The sequence below is a fragment of the Pinus tabuliformis genome, chromosome 1_2 (genome assembly GCF_031772625.1).
Source record: "Pinus tabuliformis cultivar Carrire ecotype Pingquan chromosome 1_2, CPIR1, whole genome shotgun sequence".
Lineage (NCBI taxonomy): Eukaryota > Viridiplantae > Streptophyta > Pinopsida > Pinales > Pinaceae > Pinus > Pinus tabuliformis.
This window is the reverse complement of record NC_142298.1, coordinates 390,696,132-390,722,548: the sequence shown is the minus strand read 5'-3', so window position 1 is coordinate 390,722,548 and position 26,417 is coordinate 390,696,132. Positions and strand designations below refer to the sequence as shown.

The 26,417-nt window shown below is 36.2% G+C and overlaps 1 pseudogene; it reads right to left on the bottom strand.

Moving 5' to 3' along the window:
• Nucleotides 1-1,852: 1,852 nt before the first annotated feature.
• On the bottom strand, nt 1,853-2,176 carry LOC149206010 (small ribosomal subunit protein eS28 pseudogene; annotated as a pseudogene).
• Nucleotides 2,177-26,417: the final 24,241 nt, after the last annotated feature.

Sequence of the window (26,417 nt, the reverse complement as noted above, 5' to 3'; positions counted from 1 at the left end):
GGAAGCTGAATGAGTTGACCATCTTGTCCATTTCATTTTTCAACAACGGCCTTACAATCTTTCTCAAATGTGCCTTCAGAAATTGGAACGTTGTAATAGCGAGTAAACTCTTGTATGAGAAGCTCCATTGGAATTTTTTCAGCAAAGCGAGTGGCAGCTTCTCTCCATTCAGGAGTGAAGGCGGAACTTGGATTCGGATAATCTACAGATGACTTTATTTTTCTTCCGCATTTGTATTCTTTATCTCTATTCCGCGAGATAAATTCTTCTATCACGGGAAAGACTGTGCTAGCCACCCCCAAAGGTTCTTCTTTGCTGGGGCTCTCCATATTAAGATTCAATGTCCTTCTAAAATTAATTCTGTTTTCTATATATATATCAACGTTCGAAGGAAGTGGGGCTCAAGTACCAACGGTACACTTTGTGAGGATTGACTCGGGAGGTCAATGACCCCATTTCAAGGGTTATCTTTTGGCCTATCGTCGGACGCTGGCTTCAGAACCGTTGCTAGATTTAGAAATAGCGGTCATTTTGACCAAAATCGTCAACTAGGCGTCTTGCGATGGAGAAATAGCCGTTGGGTTATTTGGAGAGAAATAACGAGATTTGTGTCTACGACCATTTGGGGCGATTCTAAGAATCACCCCGCCACCGCCCCGCCACCACAACTGGTGGCGGGGCGATTCTCAGAATCGCCCCAAACGGTGGTAGCTACCCTTGCAGAATTTGGCATGAACCTTTCAGATGATGTAGTTGAAAGTATCATTGATAAGAATTTCGAGGAGGTGGATACAAAACATGATGGGAAGATCGACAAGGATGAGTGGAGGAGTCTCGTTTTGCGGCATCCTTCTCTTTTAAAAAACATGACTCTTCAATATCTAAAGGATATCACAACATCGTTCCCAATCTTTGTGTTTCACTCCCAGGTGGAGGATACATGATCCATTACGGCCAATTACTTTCACCACAACTGCCAATTTCACACCGCTATCCATGACTTCCTCAAAGACGATTGCTCACGTTGAAAGCTTCGATATCTGTGCGAACTCCACCGAATAGCTGGAGATGTGTGTATCGGGGGTGTTGAGAGTGAGTACTTTTACTGTTTGTGTGTGAGAGAGAATTATCATAATACCCAGAGGAAAATTGGTGGGGCGATTATGAGAATTGTCGGGTGGCAAGGCGATTCTCAGAATCGCCCATGTGCTCACGCCCACATGTGAGAGTTAGAATTATCATAATACCTAGAGGAAAATTGGTAAATTGGAAAATTGGTAAATTGGAAAATTGGTAAATTGGAAAATTGGTAAATTGGTGGGGCGATTCTGAGAATCGCCCTACCACCCGGCGATTCTCAGAATCGCCCCAGCATGAATGAAAATCACCCCAAACAATAATATGTTAATGGAAATGGTGATGATAGCTCGATTATGAAATTTGAGATGTTGTCTCATAGCTCCTCCCACGAAAAGTTGTTTTCCAACTCCATGCACGCTTTTATCAGTTGTTTCTTATAGATCGATGCAAAATAACTTCTCTGCATAGCAATTGACTTGGAGGTCACTCTGTACATTACAATAATGAGACGTAGAATAATATGACACGATGGAAAAGATAATGTCATGCTGTGAGTTTGGATACATATTTGAATTTTATTTGTATATGATTTGGATTGCTAATTTTCACTGGTTTTTTTTTCACAGAAAATTTTCAGTACAGTAACTTGAATTTCATTCTAGATGCAAAAATAAACAGTTACTGTTTCGATTCCCCATCAAGTATGATAGGCTTCATATTTTAATTGTAAAATTCTGGATTACATATCACAGATCATTTATAGTCTCACTCATTGATCCCTTTGCATCGAAAACAATAGCAAACACTACACTACAAAATAATGCAGAAACAGAACACATAACAATATAAGTTATTCCCGTCTCACTTTAAGTCCAATGTTATAATCTAAACAACATAATTAGCACAATCTCCTTGCTTCCCTTTCAGATTCTAGCAAAGTAAGGACATCACCCTCTCTGACAGGTCCTTTTACATTCCTCATGATCAGTCGATTCTGATCATCCAAAAATTTTACTCGGACCTGTGTAACTTGACCTCTTGATCCAGTACGGCCAATTACTTTCACCACAACTACCAATTTCACACCGGTATCCATGACTTCCTACTTAGATATGTATCAAACTGAGCGATTAATGCTATATGACAATCAAAATAATTTGAAAGAGGTAGTTCACTAAACTACAATAACAATCTTCAGTAAAAAATGGAAGAAAAAAAAAAGTTTGATTATATTTGCGTGCTGTAGAAAATAAAGGACTAATGAAGACAACCAAATACATTTCTTGTATTTACGACATAGACATACTTTAGAATCCATGTCAACGAATTTCTAAATGCATGCATATTTACTCTTACATTTTTGTAAGAACCGCACTTAAAAGTCTATCTCAACAACTCACTCTACAATGCTTTGTAACGTAATACTTTGTTTGACTAATGGTGTTTGACTAAAGAGACCGGCGTAACATAATACATCTCTGAATAACAGACCATTCTTACTCATTTTCCATTAGACCATTCAAGTGTGTTTTCTAGTCAATTCATCTTTATCTAAGATATTTACATGAAAATTGATTGAGATTATGGTTTTCACCTTGATTAAGAAGACGTTTAAAATGACCATGTTAAGCATAAAGGAATGGAAATAGGAGTAGTTTTTAAAAGCAAAATCCAAGTGTTCTTTCTAGTGAATTCATGGAAAGACAATAGATGAGTCTAAAATATTTGAAATGCTTTAACAATAAGGTTATAGTTATGGTACAATAATATATTTTTAGTTAATTTTATTAGGAATTCACAAGAGATTAGATATATTAGTTTAACATTGAAAGCTTTTTATCGAGGATTAAGAAATACTTCTTTATTATATTAATTTATCCATAAAGGTCATTTACTTTTTAAAAAATAAATTTTGTTACTTTCACTTTAGGTTTGGTTTTTGATCCAATGGGTTTGTATAGATCTCGAGGTAATAGACTCCTTAAATATGACTCTAGGATTTCTAAAAGTATTCTTCCAATATTAATGAGTTTCTATGTCTACAATGTAATCACCACAATGAAATAATAAGCATTTACTACCAACTAGATGTTCGTAGCCCCATAAAAGGTTTTTATATCCCTTTTTACTTCCCCCATTGGGGTGATTTTCATTTATTTTATTTCTCCCTTTTATTTTATTTAGATAAAAAAAAGGTTAAAATTAAAATAAAAAACAAGAAAATGTGAAGAAAACGACCACTTAAAAAATGATCAAATTTACAAAATAATTATTTACATTTTATACATTAGAAAATTTAAAGCCAAAAAATAGGTCTTTTAAAAAAAGGGGGTGATGCAGAATACTCACTTTTTAAAATCAGCATGAAAATCACTACCATTCTAAAACGTAATGTACATAAAACTATCCTTCCCATGACATTCCTTCCAAAAACTATGCTCTAAAAAAACATGTTCGTTCTGCATCACCCCCTTTCAAAATCAGGTCACTTTTTTGCTATCTCTACGAAACGAGTAACAGTATCAGTTCCCGTTTCAAAGTTTACATTGTTAAATACCACGGGTGGATGCCTCTTACAATATCATGGGTGGATGTCACTTACAATACCATGGGTAAATTCCATGGGTGGATGAATAATATGGGTTGATACCATTTTCCATTCAGATCATTCCTCCCTCCTTAAGAAGCAATGGTCCCCATTGCATGAAGTTCCCTCATGAGAAGCCTTTGATGAATATGAAGAGTCACTGAAGAGACGGGTTTTATGTGGTTAACCCGTAACCATGATGAACGAAGATTCGAGGATAGAGATACCCTGTAATGCTTGTGACCAACTGTGATACTAATAATGTGCGGCCTAAAAAATGGACTTCGATGAAGTTTGGGTTTGTGGATGACCCATAACCATGATGAATGAAGATCCGAGGATAGAGATACCATGTAATGCTTGTGACCAACTGTGATGCTGATAGTGTGCAGCCTAGAAAATGGACTTCGATGAAGTGTGGGTTTGTGGATGACCCATAACCATGACAAATGAAGATCTAATGATAGAGATACCTTGTAATTATTATGACCAACTGTGATACTAACAGTGTGTGGCATAGCAAATGGACTTCGATGACAAGAATTTTGTGCGGTTGACCCATAACCGTGATGTTGATTGTTGATGAAGTAGAAGGTGCCTACATAGCCTGGGGTGGGAGGGAACGTCTCCAAGGAATCCAAGCCAGATGCTGCTATGCTGAAACTAATGAATGTGAAGCAAGTGTCTACGAACATGGGGTCGGAGGGCATGTATCCAAAGGTAACTCGCTCTGAATGCTACTCCAGATTTAAAATTGACATAACTCGGTCAATATAAATTAGAATATTTATTATAACCTATTTTTGGAAACAAAATGACCATTATGCATCTTCCCATGTGTTGGAAATCCTTATCTGGACAATTTGGAATCTCATATTGACACTGCAACCGTACCGCCATCACAAAAGTTCTGAAAAACTAACTGATTTTAAATTAGCAATATCTCCCACATCAGATCTCCGATTCGACACATTTCTTTTGAAATTGGGTGGTTTTTCAAGAGGAGCTCAGATCTGCTATCATTGTTCTAAAATTCAGCACAAAAACTGCAAAAAAATGATGGGAGAGTCACCATCCACCAATTGTCGTTAGGAAAAATTCTACAACATAGCTGATTTTAAATCAACGATATCTCCCACATCCGAACTCCGATTAGGTCGATTTTTTTTTGGTAATTTTTCACAAGGAATCCATATATGTAATTTTGTTTTGTAAAATTTATACCCAATATTTTAGATCTGATCTGCACGCTCCCCGCCCAAAAATATTCCTGCAAAAAACTGGAAAAAAAATAAAAATAAAAATAAAAATAAATTCTTCCTGTTTGGCCCAAGAAAGTGCTATGTGGAGGTTGTTGCATGTGCCTAAAGTTTGTTGAATATCATTGCAAAAATTTCAAACTGAAATATGCATTAAACTCTCATTCCCATGGAATTGTAACCTACTCTGATACCACTGATCCAGATCTTGGGGGGAGGCACCCAAGATCTAAAAATTTGAAATGGATCTTTGAGGGGGCAAGGTCTGAAAATTTGCAATGCCAAAAATAAAATGAGAGAATACACACTAAATAAAACCACAAAGGAAATTTTTATTAAAACAGAGAATAACTATGAAAACTACATTGTGGTGGACAATCTGTCCTTTTACAAGATGCAACTTGTTATTTATATTTTAATTAATGGAAAAACCTGTGAGCAATTTATGAAACCGACGTTTCGGACTAGCAAGGTGAGTGCAACTTGTTATTTATAGCCTTTTTCGGTTACAATACCACGGGTAAATTCCATAGGTGAATAAATGTTAAGTGTGGATGTCACAATACCATGGGAAAATACCATGGGTGGATGCCACTTACAATACCATGGGTGAATGAATACTATGGGTTGATGTCATTTTCCATTCAGATCAAATATCCCCTTGGAATCACTTCAAACTGTTTTTTCAAACAAAAGTTATGTAAAATTTAAAAAAATACACACATTTTTCCTGCTTTTCAGGAGCTTGATATTTACGTTGTTGTATCTCTATAATTTCGAATCTCTAAGGTATGACATTTAATCCTGTCATAACCCTCTGAGTCTTGTTTCCAACCCCGTAATTTAGACCAAGATTGGATTCTTCAAGAAAGAGTTGTTCCTGATCTCCCATGATGACCTGATTATTGACTAGTTCAGTAAAGTGAAATTTTACGGAGTGCCACATATCATTATTTCGACCTTTGGTCTTGAAAATGATACACAAGAAACTAGAGTCTGTGTACTTTTAGTCATTTAATACGAAATTCAAATCCGATGCTTGGAGACAAATTTATGACGATTTTACCTAGGTCACCTGTTTGAGATTGAATTTTGGAGCTTGCAAAAACCCTAACTTCCTCAGATCATATCTCCAAAAATATAGCGAACCAAGCTCTGAAAATTTTACAAGAAGTTCACCCAAATTTTGACTCTATATGGTCAAAATTTCAACTTCTAAAGTCTTGTAGAAAAGACATTATAGAGAAAATTCTAAGATGGCCTGTTTGAAGAAGCGAAACCATAAAATCTAAAACTTTGATACCAAATGTTATGAAACCAACTCACAGAAAAGATAGATCAACGGCTTAAAAATTATCCACTTCGAGGGGGAAACCTCATTTAAATTACCTAAATTAACAATTCTTAGGTGATTTAAATGATAATACCTCCTTGGTATATATAGGAGTCTAACGGGTCACAATATAATCAGAGCTTACGTAACAATAATAATGTAAGGGCATAACAATAACAACAATGAGCTTCTATTGGGCACAAAAATAACAACATGGGAGATACATAGGCACACCAATAACAAAAGTGGGCTACACTAATAACAATAAGGGAAATACACTAGTATTATAGGGACCTAACATGGAATTTATGGAGATGAAAGTTCCAAGTTGGTCTATTTTTTTCCGACTACACCATCTAAAGAAGCATCCACACATTTATGAGCCACATTTTAGCCATTTTTTTAGTTTAGAGGGGTCACACAAATTTAAAAAATTCAATAGATTTCTCACACAAGTGTTGCAGATAACAAATGATAAACCACACCACCCTACAAGTAATCAATTGAAGGTTGACCAGGCTTAAACATAGTTATCGATTAAATGGGGTTTCTAGCCCAAAAACACCCAAAAAACCCTGGAAAAACAGGTTGAAAACGAAGTGTTGATGTTGGAATAACAATATTTTTTTTTCAGGGTACATCTTCAACAATTTTTAAAAATGGCAATAAAAACAATTTTTTTTGTACAAAAGACACCCTGAAAATGAAAAGTGTTGATGCTAGAATAACATCTTTTTCTTTTTAGGGTAAATTTTCAACATTTTTTAAAAATGACGTTAAAAATAAAATATCATGCCTCAAAAAAAAAAAAAATCCAACGATTTTCAAGCATGACATTAAAGATAAAATATCACATTTTTTAAAAGCCTTAAAATTCCAAGATTTTTAGGAATGACATTAAATTTAAAATATTAGGTCTTTGAAAAACCTTAAAATTCCAATAATTTTCAAGCATGGTGTGAAAGAAAAATACTTATAACTGTTTTCAACCATAGAATTAAAGATAAAATATCATGACTTAGAAAAATATTAAAATCTTGACAATGTCTCAACCACAAAGATTATGCCTACAAAAAAATCTTAAGTTTTGAAAATATTTCAAGAACGACATTATGGAAAAAATTTATGACTAATTTTTATTTTTTTTAAATGAACACATGAATGAAAGAGTTATTATACTAAGAGTAATTTATGTTTGAAATGCTAAATGTATAGCGATTTTAAAATCTTAGCCTAAAACAACTTGATACATCGCAACAAAAATTTAAAAGATAACCATCAAATTGACACACAATGTAGGTGAACTCAACCCTTTGTAATCAAAATTTAAAGACCAACCATGAAATTGGCACATTGTGGAGGCATACTCAATTCATTATAATTAAAATTTTAAAATCAACTATCAAATTACACATAATGAGATCGGGTAGCTAGATGAACATTGATACTGACCCTGTAAAATAAAAATAAAATAAAAAATTACATAAATAAATAAAAGAAAAATACAAAAGAAAACAAAAATTCACACATTCAAAAAAAAAACAATAATAAAAAAAATCACAAATTTAAAAAAAATAATAAGAAGTTAAAAAAAAAGAAAAAAACATGAACATATATATGTATATATATATGAGACCCAAAAAAACTATAAAATGTAAAAGAAATCAAATTTAACATGTAAAATTTAAAAATTAAAAAAATAAAAAGAGAGAAAATATTTAAAAATACAAAAAATTTAAGATTTTATTTTTTTTTAATTAACAAAAAAACAAAAAAATCAAAATCATTTTTTTTAAGTTAAAAAATAATAATAATAATAATAATAACCAAATAATTTAAAAAATAACAAAATTCAAATAAAACATTAAAATAAAGAAAAATTCAAAAAAAAAAAATTCAAAATTTATAATTAATTTTTTTTTTTTCAAAATTTAAATTAAAAATAAAAATAAAAAAACCCACAAAAGCAGACCCAAGGTGGCAGGGGTCGATTCCTGCCACCCTGGGCTTGTTGGGCTGCATGGCTGGGCGGGGAGGAGCTGTGTGTAACTCCCTCCCTGTAGCCCAACAGGCTCGAAGGTGATATGGGTCGATTCTCAGAATCGACTGCTACCACCCCCGGGCCTGTTGGGCCATGGGGGTGGGCAAGAAAGGAGTTACACATAGCTCCCTCTCCGCTCACCCCTGCGACACAACAGGCTCGGTGGTAGCAGGGGTTGACTTCCTACCACCCTTGAGCTAATTGGGCCACGGGGGTCGGCCCCTTGCCACTCCTAGGCCGTTTGGCGGGGTTTATTTTTTTTTGTAATTATTTTAATTTTTTTTATTGTTTGTTTTATTTTTTCGTTTAATTTTTTATTTTTACTTAAATTATATGTTTTTTTGAAATATGTTTTTATTTATTTATTTTTGTTTTTTATTTTTATTTAATTTTATTTCTACAAGTTAATTTTTATTTTTTTTGTCATGTTTTTTTTTTATTATTTCTATGTTTTATTACCAACATGAAAATCACCAACATTTAAAAAAATATATCTACACTTAATACATTAGAAAATTTGAAGTGTAAAAAATAAACCCTCTAAGCAAAAGAGGTTGATGTTGAATCAACACTTTTCAAAATCAAGATGAAAATCACTAACAAAAAAAAATGTTCATACTTGATACATAAAAAATATAAAGTGTCAAAATAAGCCCTCTAAAAAATGGAGTTGTTTAACAGGGCGGAGGAATTGCCCGGACGGCCAAAAGTGGTCGGAATCCAGGCAAAAAAATTTCAAAAAATCTTGTAGAGACAGTGTTTGAATCATGTTTTTGATGGTGGAAATGGATTCAGCACCATCAAAAACGTCTAGAACACTTAAAATTTTGAAGTTTAACAACTATAACTTGGATTTACAAAAATCCTTGCCGGATTTTCTCTAAATATAACCAGAATTTCTATAACTTTCCGGGCAACTCCTCCACCTCGTTAGACTACATGCTAAAAAATTGTGTTGATGTTGTATCAACACTTTTCAAAATCAATATGAAAATCACTAACATTTAAAAAAAATCTTTATAAGAAAATTTAAAGTACCAAAAATATGTTCCAAAAAGAAAAAGTGTATTATGAATCACCACGTTTCAAAATCGGGTGATTTTTTTGCTACCTCGAAAAACAGGGACTAGATAATTTTCTTGTTTGATCAGTGACTATATTCTTAATAAAATACAAAATCTCTATGTTGTAATGTGATGAAAAGCTATGCATAGATTGCTGATTTCCGCATTGTTTTTTTGAGATTGATGCTCAAACGTTGTAGGTGAGCCAAGATGAAAACACCAAGTATCATATTCCTTTTTTTTTTAATAGTGATGCTCAAATGTTGTATGTAAGCAAATTTAAAATGAAAACACCAAGTATCATATTCCGCATATTCCTTTGTGGACCAAAAGTTAACTCTAGAATAAGATCTCTTACAATGAAAATACCAAGTATCATATTCCTTTGTGGACCAAAAGTTAACTCTAGAACTAGAATAAGATCTCTTACAATTAGTCTTTCCATATTTTCATCCAATTGAATATCAAAGGTGGTAGGCTTATATATATTAACTTTATGCCCATTTCATTCCCAAATAAATTTGTTTATTTAAATATATTATGCCTTTGATCAAGATAGCATTGTTTATAATAATACCTTTTATTCTTTCTCTTGTTATGTATTCTCTATTACTTAAGCCTTCAACTGAAATCGTAAAGAGTAGCGGAGACTAGAGGTAATTTTGTCTATGCAACAGTTTAATGAGGCGAATTTTTGGTGTTTTTGTTTTTGTTAATTTTTTTTTTAAGTTAATTTTATTATAAATTTGAAAAGAATTTGGGAAAATCTTAATTTAAAATTTTTAAGTTTATATAATTGTTTGAGAGATTTTTTAAAACAATAAATCTATTTCTGAATTCAAAAATATAATTTAAATAACAAAATAATGTGATCTCACCAAGAATCATTTCATCAAATTCTAATGAGAAAAAACCAAAATCCATTTTACTTTTGTGTATTGTGTGGAAAGAAAATACTTTACTTTGTTGTGCATTTGATAACGGTTGAAGAAGACAAATTGTAAAGGGTAGAAATGCAATTATATGAATTGCATGCTCATAACAAAATAGATAAAAGTTGCACGTGAGTGCATGGTTCGGCGGTCGGGGCAGTCGGTTACTTCGCACCCCGCCCGTGTTCGATCCCCTTTGGTGATGCTGCGCGGCAGCATATTCGTATATTCATGATTGTATATTGGCATAGTTTATCGGTTTATGTTGTTGGATGTGGATGTGATGGAACAGCTGTATATATATGTAAAAAATTGTACATACGGCCTAATATAAAGCTTCTACAGGGGACTAGCCACCCCCATTTAAAAAAAAAACAAAATAGATAAATCGAATGAGTAACTCTATTTAACCTTGAGTCTCATTACGAGGTAAGTGAAAGTTGAGGTAAGTGAATCAACAATAATGTTGCTAAAATTTGCTTATGTTTGTGTAACTATCCAAGTTTATAATCTTTAAAGATGTTCTTCCATAATTGCATGACCACTTAAAATCATGGTCTTGAACCACCATTAAACTAAGGTTAGCCAATACGAAGGTTAACTGTAAAACACTCGATGGACTCATGAATTAAGCTTAGATCATAATTCTCAAGACAATCCAGTGTATGCTATCTGATAAGAATTCTAAGAGCTCTCTACATTTGGAATCATAAATTAAGCTTAGGTCACAATTCTCGAAACAATCCAGTGTATGCTATCTGATAGGGATCCTAAGATCTCTCTACATTTGGAGTGTGCCAATAATTGGGGTGGTTGCTTGTCCTTAAATTCCACATTAGGAGAAGGATGTTTCGGTATTTTCTTCAAAAGTTTTATATCTTCCCCTCAAAGTTTCCCTTATGAAAAGTCCAGTGGAAAGTCTCTCTCTCATTGTGAGTCCCACCAAAACCAAACTAACAGATCTCAAGCTGGCTCGCATTGGCAAGAGACTTGAGGGAGAAAACCAAAGAAATATAATGATATCCCTACGTACGTAAGAGATAACATGTTCTCAAGCCCTGCATACCTAAGAGACAACACATCGGTCAGGCTCGAACTCATCATGACACAGTAACGCTACATTGATTTGTTTATGTCGGTTTGGCATAACATATCTCGCTGGTAATTAGTTTAATGTTGGAAATAATAATTCCAACCACCGCAATAAACACCCTGATAGCAGTTATACTTGTCAGAAGTATTTTTTGGCAGGTTGCATCTCTATTTGAAGATGGAAGGACTGAAGCCAGTACAGAAGTAACGTGCGAACTATTCCACAACACAGCAAAGAATTTAAGGCATTTAATGTATTTTGGTAAATAGATATGGGCAAGCATTCATTCTATGACTATTGCCCACACTCCAAACACCTGCACGATTACTGTCCACACTCAACAACAGCATATTAATTATATGCTTTGTCATCTATTAATGTAAAATTGTATATTGAAATAAGTATGTTTGTAAAAGTCATTTTGCAAGTAAGAGAGAAAGAGAGCAAGAGTCTCTGAGGAGAAAATGGTAGAGCAAATTTTGGTGGGCGTGTGAAAAACAACAGTTACTGTGTGTTATTCTGTGTGAAGTGTAAATCACTGTAAAACCTTTGTTCTACTTGGTGAATGAGCAACAGTCTCATGTGAATGTATTTTCATGATTTAGAATTCAATCCTAAGTTATCATTTTGTTGCTTCAAAATTACTCTGTTCTATAAGTCTCTGTATCGATGCGCAAAATCAGCTTCGCGAAAGCCACTACTCTGCCTCTCCGTGTAAATTTTTTCAACATGGTATTAGAGCGGGTTAAACTCTGTTAGTGTAAAAACAAGTGTTTTTACTAACAATTAAAATTGTTTTGAGGGAACATTGTTTTTAGCATATTTACCAACAGTTAGAAATAATTTTTTTCTTCACTCAGAAATGGCAACATCAAGCACAAGCTTGAATAATCTTCAGATACCTCAGTTCAATGGCAAAAATTATGATTATTGGGCTATTACAATGAAGACCCTGTTTTCTTCTCAAGATATTTGGGATTTGGTGGAGAATGGTTTTCAAGAACCAATAGATGTAACAGCATACAATGCCTTATCTCAAGCAAAAAGAGATTTGTTAAGGGACAACAGGTGTCAGGAAGAAGGATTCAAAAGCCCTGTTCTATATTTTCCAAGCAGTTCATGAAAGTATTTTCCCAAGGGTTGCAACAACAACGAAGTCCAAGCAAGCATGGGACACACTCCTGACAGCCTACCAAGGCATGGAAAAAGTCAACACAACAAAGCTGCAAATGTTGAGAAGAGACTTTGAAACAATTTGTATGAAAGAGTCTAAGAATGTTGACTCATTTTTTACACATGTAAGTGGGCTGGTTACTCAAATCAGGTCTCATGGTGAGACACTTGAGGAAAGAAGAATAGTTGAGAAAGTTTTGAGAAGTTTTCCAACAAGGTTTGATGCCATTGTTGTGGTCATAGAAGAGACAAAGGATCTCTCATAGTTCTCAATGGATGAGCTTAATGCATCACTGATTTCTCATGAACATAGAATAAATAGAGCCCACACAGAGGTGGAAGAAGCAGCCCTTCAAGCTCAAGTGGAAGAGGTGGAAATCAAAATCCAAGTCAAGGCCCAAGCCAAAATCAAGCACAAGGTCAGAGGTATGATAAATCTCAAGTTCAATGTCATTACTATAAGAAGTATGGTCATTATGAAAATGAATGTAGAAAGAAGAAATATGACATTAGTATAAAACCAAGTGTAAACTTCACAAAATAAAGTGAGAACGATGATAGCATGTTTTTAGCTTGTAATGTAGCACAAGAAAAACAAAGTGATATATGGTATCTAGATTCAGGGTGTAGCAACCACATGTCAGGAAACATAGAAATGTTTTCCAATCTAGATGAAAGTGTGAAAACTTAAGTGCATTAGGGACTAATAGCAAAGTCTCTATCATGGGAAAAGGTAGAGTTAATATCCTAACAAAGAAGGAGGAGAAGAAGTACATCTCAGATGTTTACCTTGTCCTTGGTCTGAAGCATAACCTCATAAGCATTGGATAGCTCATGCAAAAGGGCTACAATGTCTTGTTAAAAAATGATGTGTGCAAAATTTTGGATAGACCTCCAAACAGACAGCTGATTGCAAAGGTTCAAAAGATAAACAATAGAATGTTTCCCCTAAAATTAAAATCAGATTTGGAGAAAGAAGGTGCACAAGCAAAACTCTCAATGAACTCATAAGATAATGGAAGAAAAGAGGCAGTTGTCACACAAGTAAACTTTCAAACAGAGGTAAAAGATGAAAACTGGTTATGGCATTTGAGATTTGGTCATCTCAACTTTGGAGGTTTGAATTTGCTGCATAGGAAAGGCATGGTGAAGGGTTTGCCACTCATAGAAAAACTGAACAACCTATGTGAAGGATGTATCTTGGGCAAGCAACATAGAGAGACATTTCTAGCAGGAAAGTCAGTAAGGGCAAAGGCACCTTTGGAGATTGTCCACTCATATTTATGTGGACCAATGCAGACACCATCAATTGGTGGTAGCCACTATGTATTGACCTTCATAGATGACTACACAAGGAAGACATAAGTCTATCTCCTAAAAAAGAAAAGTGAAGTGTTTGAGCACTTTCACCAATACAAAGCTCTTGTTGAGAAGCAAAGTGGACACTACATCAAAGTCCTCAGGACTGATAGAGGTGGAGAATACATCTCAAATGATTTCCTTCGTTTTTGTAGGGAGCATGTAATTCACAAGCAATTTACAACAAGGTATACACCTCATAGAAATGGTGTGGCAGAAAGGAAGAATAGGACCATTATGGAAATGGCAAGGAGTATGATGAAGGAAAAGCATTTGCCAAATGATTATTGGGCTGAAGCTGTCGCTTGTGCAACATATATCTTGAACAAATGTCCAACCAAAAGCGTCCATAACATAGTTCCTGAAGAGGCATAGAGTGGAAGAAAGCATAGTGTCACCCACATGAGAGTTTTTGGATGTGTGGTGTATGCACATGTCCCGGATGAGCTGAGGAAGAAGTTGGACAACAAGGGGGAGAAATGTTTATTTGTTGGATACAACGATGAATCCAAGGTGTTCAAACTCTATAATCCATTAACCAAGAAGTTCATAATCAACAGAGATGTGCAGTTTATAGAAGAGGAAGCATGGGATGGAAGTTTAGAAAAGACAGTCAATGTCAAAGCATGTATACCACATAAGGACAAAGAGGAATTAACAACAACAAGTAATTCCTCAACAATGACTCCTTCTACTCCTATTCAAGTGCAACAAAGTAGGCAACAAGCAACACCATCAACAAATAATAGGACAGCTTCACACAGCCAAGCAAGTGCTTCTCCAAGCACACCGCAAAGCGTAACACCAAGTGACATGTCAAGCCCATCTTCAGCAAGCACAATAAGACCAAAATTCAGAAATTTAAATGAAATTTATGAGCAAGATGAAATTGATAGTAGCACTGGTCTGAATTCCTTATTTGCCTTGTTTTGTCATATAGATGACCCAATCCATTTTGAGGATGCAGTCAAAGAAGAAAAATGGATTGCAGCAATGGAGGAATAAATAGAAGCAATAGAAAGGAATGACACATGGGAGTTAGTGGGCCTTTCGAAAGGAAAACATGTCATTGGAGTGAAGTGGGTCTATAAGACCAAAAGCAACATTGAGGGAAAGATTGAAAGGAACAAAGCAAGGCTAGTTGTCAAAGGATACAAGTAGCAACATGGAAGAGATTCCACGGAGACATTTGCGCTAGTCGCAAGGATGGAGACAGTGTGCACAGTTGTGGCGATTGTCACGCAACATAAATGGAGAGTCTATCAAATGGACTTAAAATCAACGTTCTTAAATGTGGTGCTGAAAGAAGAAGTGTATGTTGCACAACCACCTGGTTATGAGGTAGGAGGCCAAGAAGACAAAGTGTATTAGTTGAGGAAAGCTCTTTATGGGTTGAAGCAAGCACCGCGCACATGGTACAGCAGGATAGATGCCTACTTGTTGTACAATGGTTTCGACAAATGTGACGGTGAACCCACTCTCTACATCAAAGAGAGCGAAGGTAAGATTCTCATTGTTTTCTTATATGTAGATGATTTGACTTTTACAGGCAGTCATGATTTCCTCATCGCTAATTTCAAACAAGTCATGAAGAGTGAATTTGAAATGACTAACTTGGAATTGTTAAGATATTTTTTGGGCATAGAAGTGAAGCAAACAGAAAATGGCATTTTATCTCTTAAGCGAAGTATGTGGGAGACATTTTGGGGAGGTTTAAAATGCAGAACAGCAAGCCCGCACCAACTCCAAGTGTCATGGGGTTGAAGTTGAGCAAAGAAGATTGCAGCAGCAATGTCAATATTATATTATACAAAAGAATGATAGGCAGATTGATGTATTTGACCACCACTAGGCCGGATATAATGTATGCAGTAAGTTTGGTGTCAAGGTTTATTGATCTAGGTGGCTCTAGAGACACACATAGGACAAAGAGGGCTAATGGAAGCTTGAAAATCAAATTGATCAGAATGATTTCGAACCAAGACCAAAGCGAAGATCTCGTCGTCCTGACGCGGTGATGTGAACGGTTCGTCAAACTGAGTTCGTATGCGAAAGTTAGAGGCTGTCAAAGTTCGGTTGACTTTTTGCTTACTGGGCCGGCTTAAGGAGGCCACAATTTGGACAGAACCTGACCACTGGATTCAGGCTAACTTGGGCTAGATTTCGGGTGCATTTGTGGCCTAGTTAATTTTCCTCCTTGGGTCTTTTTTAAAATTTTTAAAAATGACTATTTTTATTTTACAAGTTCATATATATATATATATATAGATAGATATATATATTAGGGGTGGTGGGCCACCACCCCCGCCACCCACCAAACTCATTACGTAACAAAATTTAAAAGAAAAAATTGGAACCGACGAGCCATGACCCTTGTCGGTCTACCCTCCTCCAACCTCCAATATATATACACCATATATATTATGATAAGGGCAGTGGGTGGGCCACCTCCAATGGACCCAACCCATGCCCCACCAAATGGAACCACGTGTAAGTTGTGGGTGGCGGGGTTTGAACCCGCCTGGATGGAATAGCTGGCCCACCACTCGGGTGCCCACACAAAACCCATGACATGTGACATAAAAACCAACACCCCACCCACCATTTAATAACCAACAAAACAAACAATGTACCAACCATTAAAACCATACAATGCGTCGGTTGAAGCACTAGTTGAATTGTAGGAGGTATGAGGCGGGCCACCCAATGCGGACCCAACCCCCCAACCATATGCAGATTTATTTGATAAAACAATAAAATGTTAAAATGAAAGGGGCGAGATTTGATCCCCCGACCCCTCCTCAACCATTTACCAAGTTTACCAACATGCCAAACTAACTTCTCTAGTTATTCCGCCAGCCCTCATTAATTTAAACCCATCATTCAGAAGTACGCCCAAGGTAGACAAGGCTAGGAGCATGCACGAAAATTGATGCAGGTGGAACCATGACTACTGCAAAAACAGGTAGCAGAACCATGATCCTTGAAATTTTCCCAAGGAGGTAATTTTTCTCCATGTCGGAATATAGTCAAGTTTACAGTCATTATTCACAGTTTTCCACAGGGATTGCAATGGCGAGGTTGGATTCGCCTTTTGAGTTGTATATTCAAGTCCACCCATGGAGCAGAATCTTTGAGGAATCTAGGGGGAATCTAAAAGATTCCTTGAGCCCCATATTTTCACTTTCTCAGAATTCGGAAATTTGACAGTTGATTTTGCACTATTCAACGCCACAAATCTGATGGTGCATCTAGATTTTTCATTTTCTCATTCTATTCTTCAGCCACTTTTCTAAGTGGAGTGCAGGTGTCAGCATTCATGTGCGAGTAGTCATTTCCATGCGATTCGATGCTGTGAGATCGATGGTCCGAACAACTTTAGCAGTTTGACATCCGCTTCTTCATATGGCCCCAGGATGTGAGGTATATGTAATGTTTTCATGTTCTTCTTTTGCTATGCATTGTGCTACACAGATTCCTATTTGGTGCTTGATGTGGGATCTTGTTTCTTACTCGTTTTCATGATTCCTACTTGATGTGATGCAAAATCATATGTGTGATGTACTTGTTGTCATGATTCATCATGTTGTGTTTTGAGATCCCTTTGTTGTATGCTGATCGGATACTCATGTTGTCATCATGCATGTTTGCATTGAGATCCCTTTTATTCCATGTTGGTGGGATTCTCATCATGCATGAGTTTGTGTCATACAGATAGGAGTTTTTTTTCACCGAGAGTTCCTGCAGTAGAACATCTCTTAGAGCCACTCTTTCGTGAGGGCATTTTCCTTGTATGATTGCAACATAATCTCTTATGTACATCATCACTGTTGACAGCGATTGATGCAGCGGCCTACACCATCTTGACACTGGGGCCCGGAGACATAGTACCAAACTCCTTTATCAGCGGCTTATGTTTTCATGTGTCGATGATTGCCATGTTCCTCTTCTTTACAACGTGCATATGTATTCATTCATGTTCTTTTAAAAATGCAATTTATCACATCGCGAAAGTAAAAGGTCTTAGAAGGGTCCTTTGTCACACCCGGACCAGGATCAAGTGGTATCAAAGCAGTCTTTGCATGGATGTGAATTGCAGGCGTGAATAATGAAACATGTAGTGACAGAGGATGAAAAAGTGATGTACGAGACCATGCTCAAAATTTCCAAAAGAGTGGAAATAATGTATGAAACTTTACAAAAAGAGACAAAGGAAAAGGAGCGATTGCAGCTTCAGTTCAGAAGAGGCTCTGGAAGAACTGAAGCACAATGAACATAATCTTCAAACATAGAACACTGAATTGAAGATGCTTCTACATGAAGAGAAAGAGGACAAGCATAGTTTTCTACGACAGCTGCAAGTAAAGGACAAGGCCTTGCTACAGCGTGACCCATGTGAGGTAAAAAGTAGTTCTCTAAATTCATTTATGTGTCTTGATGATGATTTCGCTATTTTTAAATCATACCACAGGAATTGGCTCCAAACTATTGAAGAAAATGGGGTATGAAGGAAAAGGCTTGGGTGTTAATGGCCAAGGCATTGTCAACCCCATCAAAGTAGAAGAATTACCCCGTTAGGTAGAACTTGGGTATGTGAGAAAAGAAGTTGGGGAATGCATCGAGATAGCTAGTGAACCAACAACAATTGATGATGAGAAGCATTCATCAATTCTTTCCAAATCGACAGAGGAGGTAAAAGATGTTGATTTACTTCCGGTTTCGTCTTCACATAATATGATTTCTATTGGAGATTTGGAGATCCCAATTACAGGGACAAACATGAGGATCCTTATAAGGATGAGGCATGAGGAGGAAGAAAAACTTGGTGTTAATAACCAAGGCATAACTCAACCATTCGAGGTTGTGCAGAGACCTCAATTTGCAGGCTCGAGATACACTAAAGGAGAATGCTCGAAGGTGTCAAATTCTTCCGAGACATCGTCAAAATCATCAAGGAAAGAGAATGATGGGAACACATCCCCATCATTCCATGGTAGCACCCATTGCAAGGAAAGAGTTGAGGCAATCTCTCATCGCCATACTTACAACAAAGACAACAAGGAAAGGTATAACCACTCTCGACATTCGAATGTTCATGTCAATTATAATCATGTTGGTAATGATGAATGTAAAATATGGCATCGAAAAACATGTGCCTTTTGTGGATTATATAACCATACATTTTCTAAGTGTTGGAAAATAATGGTAGCACACAAAAGGATGAGGCGTGAAAGACCCTCTCAATAGCAGGTAAAGAAACATGTTAAGCAGATTTGGAGGAAGAAAACCTATTGCAATCATTGCGATAGAAGTGGCCATCAAAGAGCCACATGTTGGAGGCTCCATCGAGAGTAGTGCCTTAAAGACAAAGCGTCAGTGCATGAACCAAGTGAAGAAGTTGTTCGACCATCGAATGCGCCACAAGGAGGTGACCCATTCACCTTGATAAGTGAAAAATGGTTTCTAGATATGTTAGCGTTTCATGGTCATGATTTTGTAAATCATTTGTTGCATTTTAAAATGTAAAAGTGATGATGTGTTTAAATCACTTTTTCAACAACAATGATGTTTGATATTATTTTGGGTTGCATGTTAAACTTTGACAGTGATGTCATGTTTCCATCACTTGTCAAGGCAATAGTGTTTGAGCTTATAATTGTAAATCATGTGTTGCAGTGATGATGTGTTTTCCATCACTTGATGAAGCAACAATGATATGTTGGCCGTGTTTTCGTAGCTGGAGTGTTGCATCCATCTTGATGTAAAATTGACCATCGAGTATGTGTTATAAACTCGTGGTAAGTGTGGGATGCTTGGGTCATTATTTGGTCATGAAATTCAAGCATGTAATTTGCGAAAAAATGTACTACAGGTTGCAGAAGTAGCAGGTGTCGGCTCATCGCTTAAGGCTTCGAAGAACAAAGGTGAAGGTGATGGAAGCGAGACCTTTCAGGATGCTTGTGATGCAAACAAGGTACAGAGAAGTTGCAGATTATTTTTCATGCTTTTAGAGGACCAAAAGCTCCTGAGTGGGAAGGATTGATCCAAGTGGCTCCAGAGACACACACAGGACAAAGAGGGTTGATGGAAGCTTGACAATCAAAGTGATCAAAATAATTTCGAACCAGGACCAAAGCGAAGATCTCGTCATCCTGATTGTGGTGATGTGAATGGTTCGTCAAACCGAGTTCGTATGCGAAAGTTAGAAGCAGTCAAAGTTCAGTTGACATTTTGCTGACTAGGGAAGCTTAAGGAGGCCACAATTTGGACAAAACCCGGCCACCAGATTCTAGCCAACCTGGGCCAGATTCCAGGCGAATTTGTGGCTTGGTTAATTTGCCTCCTTCGGTCCTTTTTAAAAATTTTAGAAATGGGGGCCACCACCCCTGCCACCCACCAAGCTCATTACATAACAAAAAAAAAAAAAAAAAAATCGGAACCAATGAGCCTTGACCCCTGCCGGTCTACCCTCCTCCACCTCCTATATATATACACCATATATATTATGATAAGGGCAGTGGGCAGACCACCTACGGTGGACCTGACCCACGCCCCACCAAATGGAACCACGTGTAAGCTGTGGGTGGCGGGGTTCCACTTGGGCGCCCACACAAAACCCATGACATGTGACATAAAAACCAACGCCCCACCCATCATTTAATAACCAACAAAACAAACAATGTACCATCCATTAGAACCATACACCGCATCGGTTGAAGTGCTAATTGAATTGTGGGAGGTATGGGGGCAGGCCACCCAATGCGGACCTGACCCCCCAACCATATACAGATCTGTTTGATAAAACAATAAAATGTTAAAATGAGAGGGGCGGGATTTGATCCCCCGATCCCTCCTCAACCATTTACCAAGTTTACCAACATGCCAAATTGACTTCTTTGGTTATTCTGCCAGCCCTCATTTATTTAAACCCATAATTCAGAAGAGGAGGCTAGGAGCGCGCATGCAAATCGATGTAGGTGGAACCATGACTGCTGCAAAAACATGGAGCAGAACCATGATCCTTGAATTTTTCCCGAGGAGGTAATTTTTCTCCGTGTCGGAATATAGTCAAGTTTACAGTCACTTTTCATAGTTTTCCATAGGGATCACAATGGCAAGGTTGGATTTGCCTTTTGAGTTGCAGATTTCCAATCCACCCATGGAGAAAAATCTTTGAGGAATCTATAGGGAATCTAAAAGATTCCTTGAGCCCCAAATTTTCACTTTCTCAGAATTTAGAAATTTGATAATTGATTTTGCACTATTTGATGCCACAAATCTGATGGTGCATCTAGATTTTTCATTTTCTCATTCTATTCTTTAGCCACTTTTCGAAGTGGAGTGCAGGTGTCAGCATTCATGTGCGAGCAGTCATTTCCATGCGATTCGATGCTATGAGATCGATGGTCTGAATAGCTTCAGTAGTTTGACATCCACTTCTTCAGATGGCCCCAGGGTGTGAGGTATATGTAGTGTGTTCATGTACTTCTTTTTCTATGCATTGTGCTGCACAGATCCCTATTTGGTGCTTGATGTGGGATCTTGTTTCTTACTCGTTTTCATGATTCCTACTTGATGTGATGCAAAATCATATGTGCAATGTACTTGTTGTCATGATTCGTCATGTTGTGTTTTGAGATCCATTTGTTGTATGTTGATGGGATACTCATGTTGTCATCATGCATGTTTGCATTGAGATCCCTTTTATGCCATGTTGGTGGGATGCTCATCATGCATGAGTTTGTGTCATACTGATAGGAGTTTTTTTTTTACTGAGATTTCCTATATCGAAACATCTCTTAGAGCCACTCTTGCGTGAGGGCATTTTCCTTGTATGATTGCAACATCATCTCTTGTGTACATCATCACTATTGATAACACTTAATGCAGCGGCCTACACCATCTTGACACCAGGGCCCGTAGACGTAGTCCCTCCTGGACGAACTCCATTATCAATGGCTAATGCTTTCATGTGTCGATGATTGTCATGTTCCTCTTCTTTACAACATGCATATGTATTCATTCATGTTCTTTTAAAAATGAAATTTAACACATCACGAAAGTAAAAGTTCTTGGAAGGGTCCTTTGTCACACATGGACCGGATCATTTATGGAGACACCCAAGCAGACACATTGGCAAGCAACGAAAATGATTTTAAGGTATGTCAATGGGACAAATTAGTATGGCATTTTGTACACAACAATAAGTGATTTCAGGTTGGTTGGTTACACTGACAGTGATTGAGCTAGAAGTGTCGATGACAGAAAGAGCACGTCAGGATATGTTTTTCATTTGGGTTTTGGAGCCATTTCATGGTCCTCCGAGAAGCAGCCAATAATGTCACTGTCAACAACAAAAATTGAATATGTCGCAAAACAATAGTAATAGAAGTTGAATATGTTGTAGCAACAACAGTAGCATGTAAGGCAATTTGGATGAGAAGGATGTTGAGGAATCTTCATCATGACCAAGAGGGGGAGAAAACTATTTTCTGTGACGACACCTCAGAAATTGAATTGTCAAAGAATTCTATCGTTCACAAGAGGACCAAGAATATTGATGCTAAATATCATTTTATTAGAGAGTTGATTAACAATGATGAAATTGTGTTGCAGCACTGCAGGTCATAGGAATGTTGATATCTTCACAAAGCCATTGGCACGTGAAAGTTTTGTTTATCTCAAAAATTGTTTGGGGATTATCAATGGCAGAAATTGTGATTAAGGGGGAGTGTTGGAAATAATAATCCCAACCACTGCAATAAACACCCTAATAGCAGCCATACTTGTCAGAAGTATTTTTTGGCATGTTCAATCTCTGTTTGAAGATGGAAGGACTAAAGCTAGAACAGAAGTACAGTGCGAACCATTCCACAACACAACAAAGAATTTAAGGCATTTAATGTATTTTGGTAAATAGATATGGGCAAGCATTCATTCCACGACTATTGCCCACACTCAAAACACCTACGCAATTACTGTCCACACTCAACAACAACAACGTATTAAGTATATGCTCTGTCATGTATTAATGTAAAATTGTATGCTAAGATAAATATGTATGTAAAAGTCATTTTTCAAGTAAGAGAGAAGAGAGTGAGAGTCTCTGAGGAGAAAATGGTGGAGCAAATTTTAGTGGGCATGTGAAAAACAATAGTTACTGTGTTTTACTGTGTGTTATTCCGCGTGAAGTGTAAATCACTGTAAAAATTTGTTTTACTTGGTGAATGAGCCACAATCTCATGTGATTGTATTTTCTTGATTTAGAATTTAATCCTAAGTTATTATTGTGTTGCTCCAAAATTACGTTGTTCTATTTTATTTTATTTTTCCATGAGTGAATACTGTGGTTTTAAGTCTCTGTATAGCTACGTGTAAATCTAGCTGCGTGAAATCAGCATCGTGAAAGTCACTACTCTACCTCTCTGTGTAAAAATTTTCAACATTTTAAGCGACTTGAGGAAGTTCTGGGGTAGAAAACTATGGAGTAGACTGCTTAAACCCTAGTAGTGTTACATCAGATCAGTCATATATTTTTGGGTACAATATGAAATTTAATTATTTTCATCTTTTTTCCAATCCATGAATGACATGTTTAGATGGTGAGTTGTCGATTAATTAATTTGTTTGACACTTTGGTTTATTCGAATTGGCATGAAGTGAGACTTTTCATACAAAAATTCTAATTTTTAGATTGGTGATATAAGTAGAATATATATTTGAATTTTAGTAAATATTTTTTAAGGATGGATTTTAAAGTAAAAAAAATTGATAAAAGTTATAGAATGTGATGAAATTTGGCGTCGTTTTGACAGGAAAGGAGAATTAAGGAGAGTAGCTCATAAAGATAAAGAGAACACTTATTTTTAGTGATTTATGGAACGGAATTTGTAAATATGAAGTCACAAAATAGGATGGTGAAGAAGAATATGAAGTGAAGCTAAGGGAAGAAGCACCATTCAAACCCACAGCTACTAGAGAACTTTCCATTTGGAAAATAAAGGACAAGAAGGCTAACTTTTGCCCTCATTAATACTACAATAAGCAAGGAGGTAAGCAGACATATTTTTTGAGTTACTGATGCATATGGTGAACTTAAGAAGTTAAAAGAACTATACATTTTTCATTCAGAGTTAGAACTCTTTTAGTTTCTCGTAAAGCTTTTTAATATTGAATTGAAAGATGATGACCCCATGGCACTAGCTTCAGAAATAAAAGCTATAATGCATGACATTGATGCCACCAGAGTAAATATTGATCTTCCTCTCACAACCTTCATAAAGGCCCTCTATCCTACCCATTGTCACTACCTTGAATCTCTGCAAGAAAGTGGTTAGATGAAAAGTATAACATTTGACTCCCTGGTTACGAAGGTTGTAGAAAGAGAAAAAAACCTTTGGAAAGAAGCAGCAATCATCACAGTCAATTGAAGGAACTGTATATGTTTCCTAGAAAGGAAAGACAAATCTTTCTAGAGGAGAAAATAGCAAAAGAGGACATGGGAGAAAGAAAATTAAATGAAACGGGAGTAGACGGAATCAGACAGAGAGACTTGGTCTACATTGTGTCTATTGTGGAAGAAAAGGTGATGAAGCTAAAACTTGCAGAATTCCATGGGAGAAAAAAAAGAATAAGGAGAAAAAGACAGAGCTCTAGAACAAGTGAAAGATAATGCACCTAAATCTAATAATTATGTTGTTTCTCAATGTAATATTAGATTGCATGAGGATGTATTTAATATTGCATCTGCTTCTTAGAGAGACACATGGCTGCTTGACATAGGTGTCACTTGCCACATGATGTTTCAAAGAAAATATTTTGAAAAATTTGATGTAAACATAGATGGCATAGTATACATTGCTGACAGGTCCAGTTTCAAGCATTCATAGATTGGAACAATATGACTCAAGGTGCCTGAAATTTCTAATTTTGTATTGCATGATGTTCTCTATCTTCATCAGTTGCGAAGGAACCTACTGTCCCTTGTGCGTGTACACCAACAAGGTCATTCCATACACATTTTTGATGGAAAGGTTGTGATAAGGAGGACTTACGGCAACAAAGTTGTGATAATTGGAGAAGTAGAAGACTGATTGTTGAAGCTAAAGGGGACATCTACATCTTATGCACATCATTCAACTCATGTTGCTTAGCATAATAGAGGTACACTTTCTTCAAGTGTTCTATGGCATGCTAGATTTTGACATATTTATTATGATAGTCTTCATTTAATGAAGAAGAATGATTTTTCTAGTCTTCCACAATTCTACGAAACTTAAAACAATGTTCTATTTGTATTCTTGGAAACATAGCAAACAACCATTCCATGACTCCAATTCTAAAGCATTTGGAAAACTTGAATTGATTCATTAAGATTTGTGTGGTCTTATGCCTGTACTTTCTGCAAATGGAAATAAATATATCATGACATTTATTGATGACTACACCATAATGTGTTGGGTATCTTTGTTAAAATATAAGTCTAAATCATTTGAAGCATTTAAAAACTTTCATGTATGGATTGAAAATGAGGCTCAAACTAAAATTGGTGTCCTTTGTACTGATAATGGAAAATAGTATACTAGTAATGATTTTTAGCCCTATATTCGACAACATGGTATCCAACATCAAACAAGAGCTCCACACAATCCTCAACAAAATGGCGAATCTAAGAGGATGAATAAAAAATTATTGAATATGGTTCATTCCATGATGTTATTTAAGAATGTAAAACTGTTGTTTTGGGTTGAAGTTGTTTTGTGTGCTGTTTATTAAAGAACATATCTCCATCACATGCTATTCAAAACAGGACTCCTTATGAAATGAGGTATAGACACATGCCCAACATTAGCATCTCAGGGTTTTTTGTTCCTCCTATTATGCCTTGATTCCAAAACAACATAGAAAGAAACTTGATGCAAGGAGCCGTAAATTCATTTTATTGGGGTACTTAGATACCACCAAGGTCTATCATCCATATGATGAGGTGAATAAAAAATTCATAATTTCTAGAGATGTCATATTCCTTAATTCCACCAAAAGTGATGACTCTATTGAAAAACAACTTGATCATCTAGAAGGGATTTCTCCAATGAAGAATTATCGTGCATTTGACAATGAGATTCCAAGAATTGAAGGGGGGGAACCAAATTATAGGTCAATATTTGGAGTCTCCCTCTACAGTACCAAAACCAAATCCTCATGAAGAAGTTCCCCGTGAAGAAGTTTCAAAAATCTCATCAAATTTGGATGATGTTAAAAGTAGAATTGAGAAGTTGAACATTGATGACGCTACACTGTCAGATGAGCCATATAGTCCTTCTTCAATACAACCAAAGTGGTTGATCAAGGCACTTGAAAGTTTCCATCCTTATGATATCAAAAAGATTGGGACTAGGAGTTCTAAAAGATATGATGATGGAGGTGCACATTTAGGTGATGTAGATAACATAAATACTTTGTATAATTGTGAACTAAATTTGTCTATTGAATTTGA